At 42.4% G+C, this 24,842-nt stretch overlaps 1 protein-coding gene across 1 annotated transcript in view; it reads left to right on the top strand.

The window, feature by feature from the left end:
- Positions 1 to 18,856: 18,856 nt before the first annotated feature.
- TRAF5 (TNF receptor associated factor 5) overlaps positions 18,857 to 24,842 on the top strand; it is a 50,778-nt gene continuing 44,792 nt past the window's right edge. The window contains exon 1 of the mRNA XM_066261427.1: positions 18,857 to 18,961. The gene's annotated coding sequence lies outside the window, so the exon portion shown is untranslated. The remainder of the gene's footprint in view (positions 18,962 to 24,842) is intronic.

Raw genomic sequence — 24,842 nt, 5'->3', positions numbered from 1 at the left:
GAAAGTAGAGAGGGCTAGGAGCTCTCTTCACAGTGCAGGCAGTATAAAGGTTAACCTCCCAAAATACTTTATATTCTTCTGGATTGTTTTAGGAAAGGTTAAATTACTCTGTTATTGAATTTTATTTAAACAGATAAGGTACAATTACCAATATGACTATCCTGAATAATACCACAGCACAAGACATCTCTTGAGGTGCATGTATATCTGGCTCACTCCCCAGAACAGTCGTACTTAGCAGAATGTGGCTTCAAGGAGCCTTTATTCCCAAGACCATTTTGTTCACATGCTTTGCTGTGCCCCGTCCAAAGGAGTCTGAACAGTCACTATGGGTGAGGGGCTCGTCACTGGTTTATATATCCAAGAGTTCTCCCTCAACCATATGACCCTTCCAACTCCACTGAGAAAGTTAATTGTCCCTGTTCTTCAGTTTTCTTCCCTACCTAAAATCTTAACTGAAATGACAAGAAATACAACAACAACAATAATAATAATCTTAGTGCTGGAAAGCGGCTGGGATTTGCCCATCAGCAGATGGAAACAGAATTATGGGGGGGGGGGGGGACAAAAATAACCTTCACAGTTGGGAGGTTAAGGAACCTCCCAATTTCATAAAGGCAAAAGAGCAGGAAAACAACGACACTCAGAAGGATCTCATAACCTCAAATTAGAGGTGGATTTGGGGAGCAGCCCCCAAGGATCTTGGCTTCATGATATTCACACCCTTGAGTGTGGGCTGGACGTAGTGACTTGCTTCTGACAAATAGAATACAGCAAAGGTGATAGGATATCTGATTGGATTAAGAGGTTGTGACTTCTGTCTTCTTGGTAGATTTTCTGTTGCTTTCTTTGCTTGCATACCTGATGAAGCAAACTGCCTTGGTGGAGAGATCCATGTAGCGAGGGTCTGAAGCCAGCCCCCTACCAATAACCAGCAAAGAACTCAGGTCCTCAGAAGAGCAGCCTGCCAGGAACTGAATCCTGCCAACACTATGTGTGCTTGGAAATAGACCCTTCCACATTTGGGCCTTAAGATGACTTGAGTCCAGCCAGCACCTTGATTGTCTGTGAGAGACCATGAAGCAGAGAACTCAGCTGTGCTGTGCTCAGATTTCAGAACACAACAGAAACTGAAGTAATGACTGTTGTTTGATGTAAGTTTAGCATCAATAGAATTTGTCAGCATCAATAGAAAACTAATATGCTGAATAATATCATATTTAGCATCTTAATAGTTAAAGTTGGAGTGTCTATATTAACATTGGACAAAGATTTCAAAGCAAAGAACATTATCAAAGGTAAAGATTGTCACAAGAGGATTCCTGATAGAACTGTAAGAAGAAATAGGCAAATCTGCCATTAAAGTCTGATTTCAATATTCATCTCTCAACAGTTGTTAGATATGAAAACAAAAATTGAATAAGAATATGGAAGAGTTGAGCACTATTCAACTACATTTACCTAATTGAAAATTCTAGATCATTCCAACCACCAACAGCAGAATAAACATTTTTTCATGTACATGTGAAATGTTTCCAAATGGACCAATGGTGCCAGAAACAAGTTTTAATAAATAGAAAAGGATTCAAATAGTCCGAAGTATGTTCTCTAAGTACAAAAGAATTAGACATCGCCAACTGAAATCTCAAAAATTCCCAAATACTTGGAAGTTAAACAACACATTTCTAAATAGGCCATGGGTCAAAAAATAAATTACAAGAAAAATTAGAAAATATCTTGAACTGAATATAAGTGAAAATTATATAAAAATTATTGGATGCAGCAAAACTATGCTTAGCAGGAAATTTATAGCTTTAAACATTTATAATAGATTGAAAGAAAGATTTAAAATCAATCATCTAAACTTATTTAAGAACTAGAAAGGAAAGAGTAAATCCAACAAAGTAAACAGAAGAGGAGAAACCAAGATTATAATAGAAATAAATGAAAAAGATAAAAATAAATCCCTGAATCAGTACTTTCTTCTTGAAAAGATTAATAGTATTGAAATTTTGTTAGAAAATTTGTTAGATCAAGAAAAAGTGTAAATTATTAAAAATCTGGGCTGGAAGAGGGTCATCACTACATAAGCTACAAAAATTAAAAGAATTTGTAAAAGAATATTACAAGCATTTTGTGCCAACAAATTTTGAAATGTTTATATAAAATGGACAAATTCTTACTAAAACTATTCTAAAAAGAAAGAGAAAATTTGAATCAAATAAATTGATTCGTAACATAAATCTTCACACAGAAAAGCTTTGGCCCAAATAGCTTTACTGGTGAAAATTCTTTCAAACCTTAAAGAAATAATACCAAACTTATACAAAATCTTTCAGAAAATACAAGAGGAAAGAACACTTCCCAACTCATTCTGTAACACCATTATTACTCTGATTCAAAGCCAAATGAAAGCAAGAAAAGAAAATTTCAGACCTATATGTTGCACAGAAGGAAAAATGCTTAAAATATTAGCAAATAAAAATCTAGTAACATCCAAAAAAAGGACTGCACAACATAACATAGTGGTGTTTATCCCAGGAATGCAAATTTTATTTAACATTTAAAAAGAATTTACACAATATCAGGTGTTTCTCAGCCTCACCACTATAGACATTTTGAGTAAGATATTCTTTGTTGACCTAACCTGTGGTGGCACAGTGTATAAAGCATCAACCTAGAATGCTGAGGTTGCCGGTTCGAAACCCTGCACTTGTCTGGTCAAGGTACATATGAGAATTGATGCTTCCTTCTCCTCCCCCCACCCTTTCTCTCTCTTTCTCTCTCACTCTCTAAAAAAAAATAAATAAATAAAAAGAAAAAAGAAGAGATTTATTTATTTAAAAAAAAAAAAAGATATTCTTTGTTGCCTGACCAGGTGGTGGCATAGTGGATAAAGCATCAGCCTGGGATGCTGAGGACACAGGTTCAAAACCCTGAAGTTGCCTGCATGGGATCATAGACATGACCCCATGGTTGCTGGCTTGATCTTAAAGGTCACTGGCTTGAAGCCCAAGGTCACTGTCTTGAACCCAAAAGTTGCTGGCTTGAAGCCCAAGGAGCTGCCTTGAGCAAGGGATTACTGTCTCAGCTGGAGCCCTCTGGTCAAGTTCACATATTAGAAAACAATCAATGAACAACCAAGGTACTGCAACTATGAGTTGATGCTTCTCATCTCTTTTCTTTCCTGTCTGTCCCCCTACACACACCCTCTCTCTCTCTCAAGAAAAAAAAAAGTATTTTTTTTCATTTTAAGAAGACAATGTATAGCAGATACCAGTAGCATCCTCTTTCCCACCTTCAGTTTGATGATCAGACGTGTCTCCAGCCATTACCAAATGTAACCCATGGAGTGACAACACTCCCAGTTGAGAACCATTGTTATGCATCATCTTAAAGGGAAAAGGCCATATGATCATGTCAATAGACATATTGATAGAGAAGACATTTGAAAAAAATCCAATGATAAAACTAGAATTATTAGGAATTTACTCAACCTGCTAAAGGGCATCCACAAGAAACTCATCAATAATGTTGCACTTAACAGTGCTTTCCCCCAGGACTGGAATCAAGATAAGGATGTCTGCTTTCACTCTTACTAGTCAGCATTTTACTGGAGGCTCTAGCCATTGCCAAAGGAAAGAAAATGAAGACACACAGATTGGAAAAGAAGAACAAAATTTGTCTTCATTTTTAGGGGTTTTTTTGTTTGTTTGTTTGTTTGTATTTTTCTGAAGCTGGAAACGGGGAGAGACAGTCAGACTCCCGCATGCGCCCGACCGGGATCCACCCGGCACGCCCACCAGGGGGCGATACTCTGCCCCTCCGGGGCGTCGCTCTGCCGCGAGAGACCAGAGCCACTCTAGCGCCTGGGGCAGAGGCCAAGGAGCCATCCCCAGCGCCCGGGCCATCTTTGCTCCAATGGAGCCTTGGCTGCGGGAGGGGAAGAGAGAGACAGAGAGGAAGGAGGGGGTGGGGAGTGGAGAAGCAAATGGGCGCTTCTCCTATGTGCCCTGGCTGGGAATCGAACCCAGGTCCCCCGCACGCCAGGCTGACGCTCTACCGCTGAGCCAACCAGCCAGGGCTTGTCTTCATTTTTAGATGACATGATCATGCACATAAAAAAATACTAGAAATAATGTGAGTTTAAGAAGGTCACAAAATACAAAATCAATATAAAATCAATTTTACTTTTATGTGGTAGCAATGAATGATTTGAAAATAGAATTAAGAAAACAAATGTGGCCCTGACCAGTTGACTGAGTGGATAGAGTGTATGCCCAGCATGTGGATGTCTCAGGTTTGATTCCCGGGTCAGGGCACATATGAGAAGCAACCATCTGCTTCTTTTTCCTTCACTTTCCCCCTTCTCTTTCTTTATCTCTCTCACAGCCAGTGGCTCAATTGGTCCAAGCATTGGCCCTGAGCAGTGAGGATAGCTCAGTTGATTTGAGCATCAGCCCCAGATGGGGATTGTTAGATGGGTCCCAACCAGGGCACATGAGGGAGTCTGTCTCTCTATCTCCCCTCCAATCACTTTTTAAAAATTATATTCACAGTAGTATCAAAAAGAATAAAATATTTGGGAATACATTTAATTAAAATGTGAAAGACCTGTTAAATGTATAAAATATTGCTGAGACAAATTAAAGTGAACCTAAATAAATGAAGGCATATACCATGTTCACAGATTGGAAGACTTAATATTGTTAAAATGGTTATAGATTTAACCCAATCCTTATAGAAATCTTAGCAGGACTGTTTTGTCTACACTGACAAGCTAATTCCAAAATTTATATGTCCATGCAAAGGACTTAGACCAGGAGCCAGAAAACATTTTCTTTTTTTTTCTTTTTAATTTATTCATTTTTTTTAGAGAGGACAGAGGGGGGGGAGGGAGAGAGGGAGAGAGGGAGAGAGAGGAGAGAGAGACAGAGAGAGAGGGAAGGGGGGAGGAGCTGGAAGCATCAACTCCCATATGTGCCTTGACCAGGCAAGCCCAGGGTTTTGAACCAGCGACCTCAGCATTTCCAGGTCGACGCTTTATCCACTGTACCACCACAGGTCAGGCCAGCAAACATTTTCTATAAGTGGCCAGACATTAATCGTTTTAATCTTTGCAGTCCACATAATCTCTGTTGCCAATTCATCTTTACCAATGTAGTTCAGAACAATCATAGAAAATACATATATGAACAGGCATGGTTATATGTCAATAAAACTTTATTTACAAAAACAAGCATGAAAATTCTGTGACTTACATTAACTGATTTCCATACTAGTTATGAAGCTGCAGTAATGAAGGCTGTATGATATTGGTTTAATGGTGGACATATACATATTGATAGCATTGAAACAGAATAAAGAGTCCAGAAACAAACACATATATGACAGAGTAATTTAATAGCAGAAAGGACATGATAGCTGTATTTTTAAAAATTCTTACTTCATACCATGCACAAAAATTAACTTGAAATGAATCACAAGCCTAGATGTAAGAACTAAAACAACAAACTTCCAGAAGAAAATATAAAAAAATATGTCATCAAAAGTATGACCTATATTTGTAGACCCGGGCACATGATTACAGTTCTTCCTGTGAAGGAGAGGCAGAAACCACAGTGACAGCCCCAGCGGGCTGGCACCGGCAATGCCCATTACCGAACGCCCTAGGCAGCAGTGGCAGAGGGGATGGCAGGCCTGCAGACAGACCACACCTAGGGATCACAGAGGCCACACCCATTGTACTCCAGTGGCCATGCCCTTCTTATACACAGACAAAATGGGAAGGCAGAGAAATGCAAGACAAATAAATCAAGAGAAATCCCCAGAAAAGGACCTGAATGAGTCAGATATAACCAAATTACCAGATGCAGAGTTAAAAATAACAATTGTTAGGATGCTCAAAGATCTTAAACAACAATAGATGGTCATTACAAACACCTAAATAAAGACATAGCAAGTATAAAAAAGGACATTGAAATAATAAAAAAGAATCAGTTAGAAATGACAAATACAATATCCAAAATGAAGACCACAATGGAAGGAATTAAAAGCAGGATGGATGAAGCTGAGAATCAAATCAGTGAGTTAGAGGACAAGATAAATGAAGGCATGGAAGAAGAGCAGAAAAAAAGAAAAGAGACTCAAAAAGTCTGAGGAAATTCTAAGAGAGCTCTGTGACAACATGAAGAGAAATAACATCCGCATCATAGGTGTTCCTGAAGAAGAAGAGAAAGAACAAGGGATAGAGACCTTGTTCAACCATATTATAGCTGAAAATTTCCCGAAATTAATGCAGGAAAATGTCTCACAAGTTCGAGAAGCACAGAGAACTCCATTAAAGAGAAACCCAAAGAAATCTACACCAAGACACATCATAATTAAAATACCAAAGCTAAGTGATAAAGAGAAAATATTAAAAACTGCTGGAGAAAAAAGGTTATCACCTACAAAGGAGCCCCCAAAAGGATGACATACGACTTCTCAACAAAAATACTTGAGGCCAGAAGGGAATGGCAAGAAATATTCAAAGTAATGCAGAACCAAAAAATTATATTCATAGTAGTATCTAAAAGAATAAAATATTTGGGAATACATTTAATTAAAATGTGAAAGACCTGTTAAATGTATAAAATATTGCTGAGACAAATTAAAGTGAACCTAAATAAATGAAGGCATATACCATGTTCACAGATTGGAAGACTTAATATTGTTAAAATGGTTATAGATTTAACCCAATCCCTATAGAAATCTTAGCAGGATTCTTTTGTATACACTGACAAGCTAATTCTAAAATTTATATGTCCATGCAAAGGACTTAGACCAGGAGCCAGCAAACTTTTTCTATAAGTGGCCAGACATTAATCATTTTAGTCTTTGCAATCCACATAATCTCTGTTGCAAATATTCATCTTTACCAGAGTAGTTCAAAACAATCATAGAAAATACATATATGAACAGGCATGGTTATATGTCAATAAAACTTCATTTACAAAAACAAGCATGAAAATTCTGTGACTAATACTAACTGATTTCCATACTAGTTATGAAGCTGCAGTAATGAAGGCTGTGTGATATTGGTGTAATGATGGAAATATATATCATTGAAACAGAATAAAGAGTCCAGAAACATACACATATACAAGACTACTTTATCCAGCAAGGCTATCGTTTAAAATTGAAGGAGAAATAAAAAGCTTCCCAAACAAACAAAAAAAAACCTTAAGGAATTCACTACAACCAAACCAATGCTGCAAGAAATGCTAAGGGGCCTGCTGTAAACAGATCAAGGGGAAAAAGAATATAGCAAAAGAGGAATACAGCTTTAAAGAATAAAATGGCAATAAACAACTACATATCAATAATAACCTTAAATGTAAATGGATTAAATGATCCAATCAAAAGACATAGGGTAGCTGCTTAGATAAGAAAACAAGACTCATACATATGCTGTCTACAAGAGACACACCTTAAAACAAAAGATGCACATAGAGTGAAGGTAAAAGAATGGAAAAAAAAAATATTTCAGGCAAATGGAAATGAAAAAAAAGCTGGGTAGCAATACTTACATCAGACAAAATGGACTTTAAAACAAAGACTATAGTGAGAGATAAAGAAGGTCACTACATAATGATACAGGGAGCAACAACAGGAAGATATAACCATTATAAATATCTATGCACCTAATATAGGAGCACCTAAATATATAAAGCAGACTTTGATGGATATAAAGGGCAAAATCAATAGCAATATTATAATTGTAGGGGATTTCAATACCCCACTAACATCACTAGATAGATCCTCAAGAAAGAAAATTAACAAAGAAACAGCAGACTTAAAGGACAAACTAGATCAACTCGATTTAATAGCTATCTTCAGAACCTTTCACCTTAAAGCAGCAGAATATACATTCTTTTCAAGTGCTTATGGTACATTCTCTAGGATAGACCACATGTTAGGGCACAAAGTGATCTCAACAAATTTAAGAAGATTGAAATCATATCAAGCATTTTCTCTGATCACAATGGCATAAAACTAGAAATCAGCCACAACAGAAAAACTGAAAAATACTCAAACACATGGAAACGAAATACCATGTTATTAAATAACAAATGGGTAAACAATAAGATCAAAGAAGAAATAAAAAAAAATTCCTAGAAATGAATGATAACGAGCATACATCAACTCAAAATTTATGGGACACAGCAAAAGCAGTCCTGAGAGGGAAGTTCATAGCATTACAGGCATACCTCAAGAAGCTAGAAAAAGCTCAAATAAACAACTTGACACTGCATCTAAAAGAACTATAAAAAAAACAGCAAATAAATCCCAGAGCTAGTAGAAGGAAGGAAATAATAAAGATCAGAGTGGAAATAAATGACATAGAGGCTAAAGAAACAATACAGAGGATGAATGAAGTCAGGAGCTGGTTCTTTGAAAAGGTAAACAAGATCGATGAACCTTTAACCAGACTCACCAAGAAAAAAAAGAGAGAAGACTCAAATAAATAAGATTAGAAATAAGAGTGGAGAAATAACAACTGACACAACAGAAATACAAAATATTGTAAGAAAATACTATAAAGAACTGTATGACAAAAATTAGACAACCTAGATGAAATAGACAAATTCCTTGAAACATATAATCTTCCAAAAATTAATCTGGAAGAATCAGAAAACCTAAACAGACCAATTACACCAAATGAGATTGAAACAGTTATCAAAAAACTCCCAAAAAAGAAAAGTCCGGGACCTGATGACTTCACAAGTGAATTCTACCAAATATTCAAAGAAGAACTAACTCCTATCCTTCTCAAGCTATTTCAAAAAATTCAAGAAGAAGGAAGACTTTCAGGCTCCTTTTATGAGATGAGCATAATTCTGACTCCAAAACCAGGCAAAGACAACACATAGAAATAAAATTATAGGCCAATATCTCTGATGAATTTAGATGCTAAAATCCTCAACAAAATATTAGCAAACCGGATCCCACAATACATGAAAAAATCATACATCATGATCAAGTGGGATTTATTCTGGGGAGGCAAGGGTGGTACAATATTCACAAAACAATCAATGTGATTCATCATATAAACAAAAGGAAGGAGAAAAACCACATGATAATTTCAATAGATGCAGAAAAGCATTTGATAAAATCTAGCACCCATTCATGATCAAAACTCTCAGCAAAGTGGGAATACAGAGAACATACCTCAACATGATAAAGGCCATCTATGACAAACCCACAGCCAACATCATACTCAATGAGCGAAAATTAAAAGCAATCCCCTTAAGATCAGGAAAAAGGCAGGGGTGCCCCCTCACATCACTCTTATTCAACATAGTTCTGGAAGTCCTAGCCACAACAATCAAACAAGAAGAAATAAAAGGCATCCAAATTGGAAAAGAAGAAGTAAAACTATCATTATCTGCACATGATATGATATTGTATATAGAAAACCCTAAAGTCTCAGTCAAAAAACTACTGGACCTGATAAATGAATTCAGCAAGGTGGCAGGATATAAAATTAATACTCAGAAGTCAGAGGCATTTTTATACACCAACAATGAACTGTCAGAAAGAGATATTAAGAAAACAATCCCCTTCACTATTGCAACCAAAAAAATAAAGTACCTCTGACTAAATTTAACCAAGGAGATTAAAGACTTGTACTCGGAAAATTATAAAACATTGATAAAAGAAATCAAGAAAGAACCAAACAAGTGGAAGCATATACCGTGCTCATGGTTAGGAAGAATAAACATCATTAAAATGTCTATATTACCCAAACCAATTTATAAATTCAATGCAATACCAAATAAAATACCAATGACATACTTCAAAGATATAGAACACATATTCCAAAAATTTATATGGAACCAAAAAGAACACGAATAGCCTCAGCAATCTTGAAAAGGAAGAATAAAGTGAGAAGTATCACAGTTCCTGATATCAAGTTATACTACAAGGCCATTGTACTCAAAACAGCCTGGTACTGGCATAAGAACAGGCATATAGATCAATGGAACAGAACTGAGAACCCAGAAATAAACCCATACCTTTAAGGACGACTGATATTTGACAAAGGAGGTAAGAGCATACAATGGAGTAAAGACAGCCTCTTTAACAAATGGTGTTGGGAAAATTGGACATCTACCTGCAAAAGAATGAAACTAGACCACCAACTTACCCCATTCACAAAAATAAACTCAAAGTGGATAAAAGACTTAAATGTAAGCCGTAAAACCATAAACATCTTAGAAGAAAACATAGGCAGTAAGCTCTCTGACATCTATTGCAGCAATATATTTGCCGATTTATTTCCAAGGGCAAGTGAAATAAAAGACAGGATAAACAATTGGGACTATATCAAACTAAAAAGTTTTTGCACAGCTAAAGACAATAAGAACAGAATAAAAAGATAAACTACACAATGGGAGTACATATTCGATAATACGTCTGATAAAGGATTAATAACCAAAATTTATAAAGAATTTGTAAAACTCAACACCAGGAAGACAAACAATCAATCAAAAATGGGCAAAAGAAATGAATAAAGACTTCTCCAAAGAGGACATACAGATGGCCAATTGGCATATGAAGAAATGCTCAACATCACTAATCATTAGAGAAATGCAAATTAAAACCACAATGAGATATCACCTCACACCAGTCAGAATAGCGCTCATCAACAAAACAACACAGAGTAAGTTCTGGCGAGGATGTGGAGAAAAGGGAGCCCTTCTGTACTGCTGGTGGGAATGCTGACTGGTGCAGCCACTGTGGAAAACAGTATGGAGATTCCTAAAAAATTAAAAATCGAACTGCCTTTTGATCAAGCTTTTAGGAATATACCCCAAGAACACCATAGCACTGTTTCAAAAGGAGAAATACACCCCCATGTTTATGGCAGCATTGTTCATAATAGCCAAGATCTGGAAACAGCCCAAGTGTCCGTCAGTGGATGAGTTGATTAAAAAGCTTTGGTATATATATATACTATGGAATACTACTCAGTTATAAGAAATGATGACATCGGATCATTTACAACATGGATGGACCTTGATAACATTATACTGAGTGAAATAAGTAAATCAGAAAAAACTAAGAACTATATAAATCCATACATAGATGGGACATAAAAATGAGACTCAGAGACACTGACAAGAGGGTTACGGGGCTGGGGGGGGGGGGCGAGGTGAGGAGGGGAGGAGCACAAGAAAACCAGATAAAGGTGATGGAGGACAATTTGACTTTGGGTGATGGGTATGCAACATAATCAAATGTCAAAATGACCTGGAGATGTTTTCTCTGAACATATGTACCCTGATTTATCAATGTCACCCTATTAAAATTAATAATAAATTTATTTTTATTGAAAAAAAAGTCAAATTGGATACACTGGTATTTATCACAAAGATTCAATCAGCACTAGCTGTAGGGTAAAAATTGTTATATAGAGAATTTTTTCTTCAGTGACCTTTGCCCTCTTTTTAGCCGCCTTCCCACATCCTCTGAGTCCCAGTTTCCTAAGCCCAGAGCTTTAGGCTAAGTCCCATTACCCACCACTTGACATTGCAGGAAATGCTCCTCGTTATTCTGGTTACTTTTACTGTCATATTCTGGAAACCCCTGCCCTCACCTTAATTAAGATTTGATGCTTACCATAGGTGCTCTCTCTTTTTTAATTTATTCATTTTAGAGAGAAAGAGAGAGAGAGAGAAAAAATGTCTCTGTGTGTGTGTGTGTGGGGGCATCAATTCATAGTTGCTTCCTATATGTGCATTGAAACCCAGGGTTTGGAACCAGCAACCTCAGCGTTCCAGGTCAGCGCTTTACCCACTGTACCACCACAGGTCAGGCCCATAGGTTCTCCATAAATGTGTTATGAATAGGTAAATGTACGGGTGAATAGATTAGTTACTTAATCAGTAACTCAAAAGGTGAGATTCCGAAAGGAGGTAAGAAGAGAGAGTGATAGTGTAGCAGTTTAATAGAGGAAGGGACAGAGGGAACATTAACAGCAGGTTTAACTTTCACTGTACCCTTCAAATTACTGATAAATTACTAATTTAACCATTTTAAATAAAAATAAGTGGTAAAATGTACACTAAATATAGTCAATACACAAGCAAAAAGGCTAGTGAATTTAATGGCATTGTGAATATAGAGTGTTTTGGGAAAAGCAGTTGTAACCACCACCCCCTCCAGGTAAAATCCCATTTAAAAAAATCTCTTGCATTGCTGGTAGGACATCACCATGGAAAATAATATAATGGTTCTTCAAAAAAAAAATAAACATACAATTACCATATTGTGTGAGATAATAGACAATATATATACAGTATAGTGGTCGCTGCCCTCTCCCATTCCTCAGTTCTTGTCACAGTACTCATGAAATCTTTGTAACTTCCTAGCCAATCAGAACACTAGGACCATCCTTAGTTCAAATTTTGGGTTTTGACCCCAGTTTCTGACATAGGGCTCCTCAATTCCTTGGAGTTTTCTGGGTGACTAAAGTGTCTTTCCTTTAAAAAAAAAAAAAAGCGCCTGACCTGTGGTGGCGCAGTGGATAAAGCGTCGACCTGGAAATGCTGAGGTCGCCGGTTCGAAACCCTGGGCTTGCCTGGTCAAGGCACATATGGGAGTTGATGCTTCCAGCTCCTCTCCCCTATCTCTCTCTCCTCTCTGTCTCTCTCTCTCTCCTCTCTAAAATGAATAAATAAATAAAGAATAAAAAAAATGAATAAATAAAAAAAAAAGCATGACTGACCTATAATAGATTTAAAAAAATTGATAAATTGGATTTTATTTAAAAATATTTTCAAAAGATGCAACTAAAAAAATAAAAAGGCACATCATTGACTAGGGGAAAATATTTGCAAAACGTACATCTGATACACAATTTGTATCTAGAATATATAATAAACTTAAAACTCAAGAACTCTTACAAGTCAATAATAAGAGGACAAAAAAATTCAAATAGCAGAAGATTTGAATAGACATTTGCCAAAGAAGATATGCAAATGGCAAATGAATGCACGGAAAGATGTCACATCATTAGTCATAAGGGAAATGCAAAGTAAAACCACAATGAAGTAAGTACAGATAACACCCACTAGAGTGACTAATATTAAAAGACTGACAATACCAACTGTTGCCAGGGTTTGGAAGAAACTGGAACCCTCTCATAAGGCTGGTAGAAATGTAATATGATACAGAGATACAGCCACTTTGGAAAACTGACAATTTCTAACAGATTAAATGTACGTGTATAATAAGACCCAGTAATTTAATACCTAGGTATCTACCTAAAGAGAAATAATGTATGTCCACACAAAGAATTTGTACTCAAATGTTCATAACAACATCATTCATCTTAGTCCAAAACTGGAAACAATCCAGATCCTATTAGCTGGTGAATGGATAAAACGTGTGTAACCACACGATGGTATACTATGCAGCCCTAAAAAGGAAGAAAGTACTGATATGTGTAACAAAGTGAATGAACCTCAAAAACATTATGCTAATTGACACAAAATACTACATATTTACGTATTTATAATATATACAATTTTCGGAAAATGCAAAACCATAGAAACAGAAAGCAGATCCCCTCTTGCCTGAGCCCGGGGCTGGGAGTGGGGGTTGACTGCAGAAGGATGCAAGGAGGGACAGATTCGTTCTAACATGTCATTGCGCTTAGGGTTGCATAACTGCACATTTACTAATATTCATTGATTGGGTGAATTTTGTGGTCTTGAAAGTAGAACAGTAAAGCTGTTTTAAAAGAAAAAAAAAAGAATGAAACAAAGGTATGTGCACTGGATGCAGCAGTCCCTGATGGTGTGTCACGTGAGAAGCCCTCAGTGTGCCCATAGAAGGCCCCGTGGGAATTCCCAGGATAGAGGGACAAGGGTGGGGAGTACTGAGCTGTGTTGGAGTCAAGGACATTTGAATTTTATTTGTGGGGTTTTTTCCAGACTATGCCTTTCCTGAGCTTATGCCTTGTCTTCTGTCCTGTTTTCTGTAAAATGGAGGCCATGGCTAACCAGAGTGATAAGATCATTGTTTAAAATCTATATAGAGTAGGCACCATTTTCAAAAAGAAGAAACACTGAATAAATGGTCTTTTGTGTTACCAACCTATTACAAAGTCTAACAAAATCAAATTGTGCCCATCAAATCTTACTTCATGGTTCCCAAGGCTAAACAATAACTTTAATATTTTAATGCCTTTTAGTGGCTATGCAGAATTAATATGTTAAAATGTATTCTGAGCACTGATGGGAATTGCATGTGTGAATCTTAATAAAGGAACTGTCGGCCCTGGCCGGTTGGCTCAGCGGTAGAGCCTCGGCCTGGCATGCGGGGGACCTGGGTTCGATTCCCGGCCAGGGCACATAGGAGAAACGCCCATTTGCTTCTCCCCCCCCCCCTCCTTCCTCTCTGTCTCTCCCTTCCCGCAGCCAAGGCTCCATTGGAGCAAAGATGGCCCGGGCGCTGGGGATGGCTCCTTGGCCTCTGTCCCAGGCACTAGAGTGGCTCTGGTCGTGGCAGAGCGATGCCCCGGAGGGGCAGAGCATCGCCCCCTGGTGGGCAGAGCATTGCCCCTGGTGGGCGTGCCGGGTGGATCCCGGTCGGGCGCATGCGGGAGTCTGTCTGACTGTCTCTCCCCGTTTCCAGCTTCAGAAAAATACAAAAAAAAAAGAAAAAAAAAAGAAAAAAAGGAACTGTCAAAATGGACAGACTCCACATTTAGCCAAGTAGTGTAAATGAAGACAGCAGGTCTAATTTTAAAACAATAAAAATCTCATTTGTCCAACAAAAAGGCTGACTAACAGATAATCAAACCATGAACAGAGAATGGGAGGGGTGAGTGCATATATATTGAGCAGGAACAAATACAGAATATATTGTCTCAGGTATAGCCTAAGTCTGATTTTTTTTGAATGGGTGCTGAGCCTATGCATTATAGATCAGAACAGAGTGAGGCAGGTAGAACAAAAAACACAGTCTTTTTTGAACTCCTAAGCTAAAAGGGCAACTGTGGGTGCACATGCACAGAGGATATATGACCACATCAAACCTGCACATGGGCCCTGGCTGGTGGCTCAGTGGATAGCGTGTCAGCTTGGCGTATGGGCATCTTGGGTTCGATTCCTGGTCAGGGCACACATGAGAAGCAACTATCTGCTTCTCTTTCCTCCCTCTCCCCCTTTTCTCCCTCTTCCCTTCCCACAGCCAGTGGCTGGATTGGTTCCAGTGTCAGCCCAGGCACTGAGGATAGCTTGATTGATTCGAGCATTGGTCCCAGAAGGGGGTTGCCAGGTGGATCCCAGTCAGGGCACAGGCAGGAGCCTGTCTCACTATTTCCCCTCCTCTCACTTAAAACAAAACAAAACAAAAAACAGAAATAAAAAGATAAAACCAAACCCCAAAAAACTGCATATGGATGTTATAGCAGCTTTGTTTAAAATTGCCAAAGCATGGAAGCAACCAAGATGTCTTCCAGTAGGTGAATGGATGAATAAACTGTGGTATGTTAAGATGTATCTTCGGGAAAAGAGTCTTTAAAAATGAGCCTTTTTTTAAAAAAAAAAATTACATCGGTCCTGGCAGAACCACAGCCCCCAGCACTCCCTGCCTCTCTTCTTGCGGTGTGATCAGCACCCTGACAGGCAGAGCTGCAATCAAGTTGATCTGATGAAAAACTAAGGGACTGCGTATCACTGGATCAAGAAATTAAATACAAAAAATCCAGACAGTCATTTGTTTATTGCTCAATGCAGGAACTACTCAGTGAGCAAGTGAGCAGTCTATGTGCTCAGACCCCTGAGGTTTTGCTTTTTGCCTGAGAGTGGCTTCTGCTCTATCACATTTTCCATTACGAGCAAAGACTTTCCACTGTAACTTGCAATGAAAGTTAGAGGTGCAAGCTAAGGCCCAAGGAGAGGATTTTTTCTCCTCTGATCTCACTGATTTTTTAAATGATGGAAGATAGGACCTTTCACTTTGCTTTACCTAACCCACTACATTGATGGGCCTGTCAGGGTAGGGCCGCCTGAGGAAGATAATGTCTCCACCTACTATTCCAGTAGGTGGCACCCTGCTCTCTCCATTAGCACCGTCTCTTTGACAGCCAGGGCTGCAATCTCTTACCCCTTTCAATTTATCCAGCCAAATAGGTACAAGCTATGTCTTTCTGAAATCAAGGTAATCTTAGGGTGTTTAGAAGAAAAAAAAATTTAGCCCTTTTTTTTCATGTAAAAATGTAGTGTATAGTTCAATCCTACCCTCATTTTTGTTGATGAATTTAGTTTCAAGACTGGATTCTGTTTATTGCAAATATTTTGAGAACACTAAAACTGCTAAAATTTGTCTCCTGCCTGACCAGGCGGTGGCACAGTGGATAGAGCATAGGCCTGGGACGCTGAAGACCCACGCTTGAAACCCCAAGGTTACTACTGGCTTGGGCTCAGGCTCATCTGGCTTGAGCATGGGCTTACCAGCTTGAGCATGGGGCCTCTGGCTTGAGCATGGGATCATAGATGTAACCCCATGGTTGCTGGCTTAAAGCCCAAGGTCACTGGCTTGAGCCCAAGGTCGCTGGATTGAGCCCAAAGTCGCTGGCTTGAGCAAGGGGTCACTGGCTCAGCTGGAGTCATCTGGTCAAGGCATGTATGAGAAAGCAATCAATGAACAACTACAGTGCTGCAACAAGTTGATGCTTCTCATCTTTCTCCATTCTTGTTTGTCTGTCCCTCTCTCACTCTCTTTCTCGCTAAAAAAAAAAAAAGTCTCTTTAAACTCATTTGGTTTGAATTCACACCAACCATTTCTTTGAGGGACAGCAGGGCATAGTGCTTAAGAGCCAGAATCAGACTTCCCAGTTTTAAATCCCACTTCTTCCAAACTAAGAATTTGGCAGTTTGGGGCAAATGGTTCTAGAGATGAGTTTTCTCATCTTTAAAATAGAGCTGATGATTTAATGTGTTAACATGAATAATGCACTGAGCACACTACTTGGTGTGTGATAAGACAATAAATCATAGCTATAACTGCAAGTATTTAAAGTTTGCATTATATGTACATTTATGTCTTATTCTTCCCATCTGTCTGCAAAATCCTTGAGGAAAGGAATCATGTCACCTAATTGGACCGGACTGGGCCCCAGGGTTTGTCTTCTCTATTCTTCCAGACACCCTGCCTAGGATTCTGCCATTTACAAGGGAACCTGGGAAAGTGTTCTTGACTTCCAACTGACAGCCATCTATAATTCCTCTACCTTTCCACTTAGGCTCCTAGCCCTGGAATCATGTGGCCCGTACTTGACACCACTGTGATTCATTATCTATCCCAGATTCTGATTTCATCACATTTAAAGATTGAAACAAATTGACTGCATTTTTCAGTCTATGACGAAGAGGGGTGAAGGGAGACAAGTGAATCACAGTCAGAGCCAGTACCAAGGGACCTGATCATCCCTGCATATAGGCATACTAAGCATTCCTGTTTCCAGCCAGCAAAAAGAGATACACCTTTACAACACATACTGCCTTACAGTGTGCTGGGGTGGGGGTGGGTAATGAGAAGGGAGGAGGAAGTAGGTAACCATAAGAAAAAGTATACTGTGTGGGGAACAGGGAATGATACTGAGGTTCACAGAACACCTGCTCTGTGTCAGGAGTACAGGAAAGTCATCTCATTTAGTTCTCACAAAATAGTGAGGTGGGTCTAGAGTCCCAAAGCAATACCCACAGGCCCCATTTCCTCAGGGAGTGGTTAATCCGGCTCACCAACCAAAAGGTTTCAATCTGAATCTCTTGCTCTTGTTGAAAAATAAGAGAGCAGGTAAGGCACTGAACCTGCCTGAGAGCCTGCCTGCTCCCTGAGACCCCGCAAGCGTTCTTTAGTGCCCCAATGTTCCTCCCTTTCCCCTCACTACAACTCTAGATTCCTCCTTTTTCCTGTCTGGCTCCTATGCATATCTGAGTTGACTATATCATTATTCTCTCCTTTCACCAATGAGTAACTGATGCTCAGAGCAGTTAAGTAACTTTCCCAGGCTGCTAAACTGAAACTGAAGAAGCTAGAATTGAAATTCTGGTCTATTGCCATCCGAAGCCCATACGCTTTATGCTCCACCCATTTTTCGCAAAGGAGATTTATATAGAATACAAGCATCACTCAGAACATATGCTCATGGGGAGAAGGAGCGTGAGAAAGGGCGCTATATTTAGGAGTGGGGAGACCTGCATTCAAGTTGTAGCTGCAGTGCTTGCGGAGCTCTGGCTTTCAGCACATCACTTCCTGTCACTTCTCTGCGCCTCAGAGAGCTCATCTGTAAAACAGGATGCCCAGATCTACTTCACAAGGTTGTCTGGACTGGAAAGAGATGTTTGGGGAGGGCTGGCAATTATGTACTAACTGTGCAGGTGTAGTATTTGTAGTATTGTGTGCAGTAGTATTTGCACTACTGTGAAGGAAGGTGAGGAAGGACGATTCGAGCCAGACCTCAGACCTTGGCTAAAGAGTCAAAATGTGAATGGATGGGCTAAGCCTGGTTATCCCTGGTAGAAGGGTAAGATGTATACAGTTCAAACCCATTTGAGAGAAATCGGAGATGGTTTTTAATTCGTAGACATTGATGATTCTAGCGAGAGTGGGTTAAAGTTCTAAATGCCGGAGTAGATAGATCTTTGGACCTCCTGCCCAGCACCTCCTGCCCAGAGCGGCCGCAGGTCCCCGAGTCCTGCGCCCCTCACTGGGGCCGCTCCCCCGGCCCCGCCCCCGGCCCCGCCCCCGCCACGGGACCGCCCCTTCCCCTCGGCAGGCGGGGCTCGCGCTGGGCTCCCGGGCTGAGAGCCTGGCCCCCGCTTCTGCTTGACCAGCCGCTGCCCGGCGTAGCCCAGAGCCTGCGGACCCGTGCAGGAGGAGCCCCTCACGCCGGCCACACGTGAGTCCCTGCAGGTCGCCTGCCGGGGTTGAAGCCCCCTCGCTGTAGGGCTGGAGTGAGGGGACACTGGAGCGCTTTCGGCTCGTCCCATATACACTGAAACCGAAAGCGCCGATGCGGCGTGACCCCCGCAGCCGCCTCCCCGCGCCCTCCGCGCCGGGTCCTGGGGCCTCGGGCGAGTCCCTGACTGGCGCGGGGAGGGCGCGGGCGGAGGGCGCAAGGCGGCGGCCGGGCCGGGGCGGGGAGGGAAGGCCGGCGGGGCAGTGGCCACCGATGCGGGCCAGCGGGCGCGGTGTGGCGGGCAGCTGGACTTCGGCGCTCGGAGTGGGCTTGCTTAGCAGAGGAGGGGTGTGGCGAGGACAGAGGCTGGGGTCCTGGGCTGGGGAGCTGCTCCAGAGCGCGGCTGCGGACTGGGTGGGCCAGGTTTAAGTTGAGGTGCACAGGCCCGGACTTTCAGGTGTGTCCCGCACACCCGCAACCCACCTCCTGGATCCCCCTCCATCCCCTTAGGTATCCCTTTCCACTTTTGCAAGACTTTACAACTAGAGCACGCCAGAATGAAACTTTAATATTGGAATCAATAGAAACCTCTTCGAACTGTTCGGTTGAGCATGCTCATTTAGAAACGCAAACACACACACACACACACACACACACACACACACACACACGGTGAGCTCAGAAGGGTCTTGGAGGAATCCAAGCCTCAGAGGTGAAATGAGTGCCCCCAGAGGACACACAGAGACTGGAGGCCATCTGGATTCTCCACACCACATTGCCTCCTTCTCATTACCTCTGTGCAGGGTTTTGGCAATTCTAAGAATGTTCAGTGAGTACAGTTCTGGAGCCACGATCCTGACTGCTAACCCCGCTGCCGCCGCTGCCGACTTTCTCAGCTGGTTCTGCCCCCTCCTGCAGAGTTTCCATATTTGGCTATTTCAGATTTACTTTCATCAGAACTCAGTTCTCTGGCTGTGCAGGCACGCCTGCTGTAGGCCGGCCTGCGGTGGGTGAAATGGGGCATGGCTTTCTGCGCAGGCTGCCCCTGCACACCCCACCTCCACAGCCCTGGGCTCTGACCCGTGTCCTGTGAGGACAGGCATCTAGTAACCGATTTAATTCAGTAAATATTTGGGCACAGGTGTGTATGGGAACTGGACTAGGGCCAGTGGAATATGATTCCTTCCTTCAGAGATATTTGCCTTTGAAAAGGGTTGTGGAAGACAGAACATGAAAAGAAATGGGTTGAAGTACTCCTGGGAATAGAACAGTCGGGGTGTGTGTGAAATAATTTTCATCAGGGAAAGATTGGGTAGTACTTTTCAAATCCAAAGTGCAGCCGCCTGCTGTGCCTCACACACACGGCCAGAGACAGGGGTGTTAGCACAGTTAACGGTTTGGGTGAACATCTTACCATATTACCCCTCACCCCCAAGTCTATTCTAATTTGAACACAAGAGACAGGAATTGCTGCAGGAAAGATGACTGTGAGATGCAAGCAGAAAATGTCTAGCCTCTCTAAGGCTTTTTGTTTTTGTTACTTTGTTTTGAACTCTATAGAATGGTTTGGCTCTTGGATCCTGGAAGCCCCTTCCTGGGTCTGGGGCCTAGGCAGGAGAAAGTCTCCTGTCTGAACCAGCTTCTGGAAGTCCTGCTGCACCATCTGAGTGTCTTGGCTGTGGGTAGCAGGGCAGTGGGAAGAATATGGAAAGGAGATGGGTCGCATCCACTAGAAGGATAACTGTAGCCACTCGGATATTCCAGTGGAGATGACTTGCAGAGAGAGGGAGCTGGAATGGAGTCAATCCTGTTAGGCTAGCCATGGGCAAGGCTCATCAGCATGTGGACAGACCTTCGGTGACTTTCTCAGCTTTACTGGGGAGGACCCTGAAGAAAAAAATGGTAATTTCTTGTTTGTAAAGCTTTTTCCTTTTTCATTGCTCTTGTCACTTTGATCTCGTTTTGTCTTCCATGATATCCTTGTGAGTCAGGCCAAAGCAAGACTGTTCCCACACCCTCCTGTTGGGGAGGGTGCAGCGTGGAGAGTGTAAGAAGCCTTCAGGCTCCACTGCTGGGCCAGGCCTGGCCCTGCCATGTGTCTGATTCTTCTTCCAGGCCCATTACTCTGGTTTCTCAGAGCTAAATCTGCCCATCTCTGCTCAATCCCAGGGGATCACATGCCTATGCAGTTTGTTCCTACAACATGGGCAGATCCTCCTGCAGATGCCTTGGCCATCATTTGAACAGACACCTACTCTGTTGGCTCTACCCAGCTGAGCGCACTGAGGGCAAGTTCTGAGTCTGTTCCTATTTGTATTCTGGCATCTGGCACAGAGTAGATTTAAACCAAGGTTGCACTGAATTAATTTGAGATGTGTCTACGGTGGGCTCTGAGCTGCCAGGGACTGCTGGCTGGGAACATGTATGGGTGGGGATCTGTGGAGGGAGGCTGAGCTGCCAACAGGATCTGCTTAGATCTCAGAGATCAGAATAGCACTGGGCAATTTAAAAATAGCCTATCTCACCTGAACTCCTCACTGCCTTCCTGAGAAAAGAGAGATGCACACGCTGTTTCTTTCGCTTTACCCGGGTGCAAGCTGGGGTTCAGCAGTGACTTGAAAGGTGTCATAGCATGCAGGGTCTGGCCAGGATCCCAGCCCAAGTCTGCTGATTCCCATTCCTGTGCTTTTCTCATAGTATTTAGGCTGGAGAAAGATGGCATTCTGGGAAGGAAGAGGGTGAGGGTACCAGAAAGGCATCCGTCAGAGGCTGTTTGGCATCTTTGTCACTCACTGGTTCTTTAAGAACTGACAGACCAGGGGGCTCCTCTCTGAGGAGCTGTTCCTGCCCAGGTGGTAACTTTTTCTGCGGTTTCTCTGGTGCAGGAGCTCTTACCCCAGGAGAGTGTAGCAGGTGTGTGTGTGTGTGTGTGTGTGTGTGTGTGTGTGTGTCTGGGGTAGAGGGGAGCATACCACAGGGCAGAAGCCATCCCCAGGCTGCTGAGGCCTCCTGCAGAGGTGGGACCCCAGTGAGTCTGTCGCTTTGCTCAGAGGACAGATTTATTTGGAGGATCAGACAGCAGTTGACTCATATGGCCCCCAGCAAGCCCCGTCTTGTGAGGAAGTGGCTGGAGGACCAGGGAAGAAATAGAAGTGAAAATATTCATCACTCCGGACAAAAAAAATCTCAAAGTTCAATTGCAGTGCCAGTGGTGAGCACACTGCATACTGTTACCTGGAGGCAGGTGGTGTTAGATGGCCTTGTGGCAAGAGCAGGAACACCTGGATGTGCGTGCAGGGTCTGTGCGCCACTGTTTTGTAATTTATTGAATTTATTGGGGTAACATTGGTTAATAAAATTATATCATTTTCAGGTGTACAATTCTCTAATACATCATCTATATATTGCACTGTGTGTCCACCTTTCATCACCTTTTATCCTCCCTTTACCCTCTGCTACCTCCCCCACCCCCCTTTTGGCCTCAGTGTTAAGTGATAGCCAGTGGGCGCCCCCCCCCCCTGGGGTGTTTGTGGGGAGGGAACCCATCTTACTTGCTTTCTGCAGACCCCAGGCCCTGGTTTTGTCATGTGCACCATCAGCTTGCACTCTAACCGATTCAGAGCATCCCTGAGTGTCCCCCAGAGCTCCTTCTTCTCATGCTGTCCTGACCACCCAGGAGGAGCACACTTTCTCCACCTACACTCGCGATTCAGCGCTCTCCTCCCTCAGAGACCTGACAGTTCCCTCCGTTAACCCTCTGAACACTGACTCCTTCCCCCACACGTGCTCCGTCTCTGTTAAACAGTAAGGCCCCAGATTTTGCCAGCCCCTGTTCTCTGCCTTCACTGACCTGCTTCTAGAAGAGCAGCCAGCACTTGCCCCTGTGCCCTCCTCCTCCTCAGCACGTGCACCTGCTGCGCTGCTCGGCTCTCCCTTTGAGGGCTTATAGGGACTATAGTAATCCTCTGTCGCCAGTCTGTTCTGCAGCTGCTACCCGTCTCCATGGAGGGTGCCACTCCGTCCCCACTGACGTTCCCTTCCTTGACTTTGAGCTTCTTGTCTTCCTCCCACCCTGCAAGTGCCCATGTGGGGCTGGGTCCTCAGCTGGCTTGCTATTCCCTATGCTCCTCTTCCTTGACCTCCCTTATGCTCCCAAAGTCAAATCTCTCCCCAGCTTCTTCGTGGTTACTTTGATATGTGATACACAAAATCTTCCTGCTGAAGGTTCAGGACCCCTTGTCCCAAACCACCTCTTCCTCTGTTCTCCCTAGCCCATGTAGAGATCAGTGCTTGCCCTCAGTCACCCTCATCTTTCCTCGGCCAGCCAGTCCGTCCCCAGGGCTGCTACCCAAGTTCACGTCGCCCAGCCTCTTCCCTTTGCTACCTTAACTGTGCATTCACTCTCCTTCCTGCCCTTCTAAATTCTCTCCCACAGTGCTGCAGAGGGTCCTCCTTAATGCACAGCCTGATCAAGACCTACTGCCTTCACCAGACATCATGGAAATAGTGTGGACTTTGGAATCTGGCAGGCTTGGGTTTGATTTTAGATATAGGACTTGCTGGTTGTAGTTTTGTGATCTGAGCTTCTGGTTACCGCTGGTAAACAGAGATAGCAATGTCACCCACTTGGGGCTGCTGGAAGGGCTAAATGAGCCAATACATATACGGAGCTAGTGTCTGGAGATTATTCAATACAGCTGGTTTTCTTCTTCCCTGTGTTTGATGGCAATACGGAGTTGTGGGGCCTCTGAGAAGGTACATAAATGTGTGTCTAGCCTAAAGGCATTACAATTTAAATTAAAAACAGACAAGCAAGAGAACTGCTCCCTGCCAGGGTAGACCATCATTTAACTGGCTTATTGTTGCTACCTTGCAGTCTAAAGGAGGCAGACCGCAGGGGCCAGGCTAGGTGAGCTGGGATGGGGCAGGACATGGTGTGGAGATGCTGGGACAAGCCCTCAGCAGACAGAGGACAAAGGAGGGCAGGCAGCATCAGACATGGAGGCTCAGCCTCAGGGGCAGGATTCTAGTCTTTTTTTTTGTTGTTTTTTTTTGTTTTTAGGAGGAGACGGGCCGACAGACAAGAAGGAAAGGAGAGATATGAGAAGCATCAACTCATAGTTGCGTCACTTTAGTTGTTCATTGATTGTTTCTCATATGTACCTTGATGGAGGCCTCAGCTGAGCCAGTGACCCCTTGCTCAAGCCAGCAACCTTGGGATCATATCTATGACCCCACGCTGAAGCCTCAAACCGGCAACCCTGTGCTCAAGCTGGTGAGCCTGAGCTCAAGTCTGCAGCCTTGTGGTTTTGAACCTGGGACCTCAGCATGCCAGATTGATATTCTAGCCACTGTGCTACCACCAGTCAGGCTAGATTCTAGTCTTTTGAAGGACTTGTGGGCTTAGCAGGTGCAGCCTTGGAGGAAGACTAGCATTCGCAGGGAGAAAACACAAAGACCTAGCAGAAGAAATAAAGTGCACTTAGGATGCAAAATACAGGCCCTGGCTTGTTCACCAGGAGCAGAGCAGTTAGTTACTTCAGTGGGATCCTACTCTGAAGTCAGAGCCGGGTAGGGAGTGAGACTGCTAGCCAGAGCCCTGTCCTTTCCTCCTTACTAAAGGGAATGGCTTGGAACAACAGGCCGTGCTCTGAGCCTTCTGCTAGTGGGGCCCTCGGCGCTGGAGGACTGGGGCAGGTGCGTGGAGTGTGCCAAGCAGATCATGAAAGTCGCTCTTCTGCCTTTGTGACATAGGAGTCGGAAGAAGAGGCCTATGATGCAACCTAAGAAAACCTACCATGCTTCTCCAGGCTAAAGGCTAAATGACATAAAGTGAAGGCATCTGTGCCAAGTAGCTGTAGATGAAGTGATTGATGTGTGG

Source organism: Saccopteryx bilineata, chromosome 2 (genome assembly GCF_036850765.1).
Source record: "Saccopteryx bilineata isolate mSacBil1 chromosome 2, mSacBil1_pri_phased_curated, whole genome shotgun sequence".
Classification (NCBI taxonomy): Eukaryota; Metazoa; Chordata; class Mammalia; order Chiroptera; family Emballonuridae; genus Saccopteryx; species Saccopteryx bilineata.
This window is presented reverse-complemented; position numbering and strand designations above follow the sequence as displayed.